The following is a 1371-nucleotide window of genomic DNA, read 5'->3' on the forward strand; positions in this document are numbered from 1 at the left end:
GGGAAAGAATGTAAATTAATTTCCGAAGAAAAAAGTTTCAGAAAAAAATATCTATTCAATGACTACAGTAAGATATATAGCCCAGCTAGCTACTTCATAGGATGCCTAAAGTTAGGCTTGTGTTCATGGAAATGTATATATCAGCTGTGTTTGCTATGAAAATATTTAGATGAATTAATATCTTTAGTAATTCAATAAAATGTGTGGGGGGAAACAGTATAGAAAGTAAACATAGGTGCCAGAGACAGTGTGGGAGCAGAGTGGGAGATGACAGAGGGTAAGAGATAGGGAATCAAGGATGGGGGGGGGGAAAGCAAAACATACAGGAAACAAATGGAAAATTATTTGTTGATAGGAACATATTTGTTGATGTGTTTGATTGAGACAATATACAGTGTACTCTGGATGGAAAATCTCATTTTGTATGTTGTAATGATGTACAGTGAATGAATGTAAGTAAATAAATTTAGCAAAAAAAAAAAAGAAGTGGGCAGCATCCCTGTACTTCCTCTGCAAGCAGGAGGACGAGGTGTTGTTAGGGAGTAGTAGTAGCCGGTACCTTGTTGGTTAGTGAGCTGTTAGTGAGTAGCAGCCTGTACCCCGACCACTGGATTGTGCCTGGCGGGACCATGGAGTTCAAGGAGGAGCCAGTGGGCCCAGCAGTCCAGGAGTTGTTCTAGGAGACTGGAGTCAAGCCAAAGTTGGGTCGGCTCCTGGGCTGTTGGAACAGAACCAAGATTGCAAGCACAGAACCTGCGTGAAAATACTGAGTGTCATTGAGCTGCTGGAGGACTAGGAAGATTCGGTTAGCAATGGGAGGAAGCGAGAGTTGTTCAAAGTCAAAGATTGCCATCAAGGTTGTCCAGTGCCTCAAGCCCGTGCATGCCGAACATTTGGAGAAGCTAAAGCTGGGTGTTTCCCTAGTCAATGGAAACTCCTTGGCCCAGTTCCTACCAGATAGTGATCCCCACCCAGTGAATAGCATAAATGTTCAGACTTACTTTTGAAAGATTCAAGTGTATGAATCCAATGATGAATGGAATTGTGAAGCACAGGTGAGATCTTTCACAGTTCCAAGGATACAACTCATTTTACATTTATACTTCTCTATTCCAGTGAATATCCTCGAGGTAATTGAAATACCACTGTAACAGTACAAAATTCTAACTTGGTGCTTAGGATCTTTTTTTGTGTATTTGCTTATATGATTATGTATTTGTATTTTCCCACCAGATTATATAGACATGAATGCAAGGAACTTTCTTCCTTAGTCTTTTTTAATACCTAACATACAAAATACTGCTCGAAATATTGTAGACATCATCAAACTTTAATTAATATTTTATAATGACACTGAAAGTTAAAACATTC

At 39.5% G+C, this 1371-nt stretch overlaps 1 pseudogene; it reads left to right on the forward strand.

Moving 5' to 3' along the window:
* Window positions 1–1007, forward strand: part of LOC102479114 (diphosphoinositol polyphosphate phosphohydrolase 3-beta-like) — a 1408-nt pseudogene extending 401 nt beyond the window's left edge.
* Window positions 1008–1371: the final 364 nt, after the last annotated feature.

Source organism: Tupaia chinensis, unplaced genomic scaffold (assembly GCF_000334495.1).
Source record: "Tupaia chinensis unplaced genomic scaffold, TupChi_1.0 Scaffold138878_1, whole genome shotgun sequence".
Taxonomy (NCBI): Eukaryota; Metazoa; Chordata; class Mammalia; order Scandentia; family Tupaiidae; genus Tupaia; species Tupaia belangeri.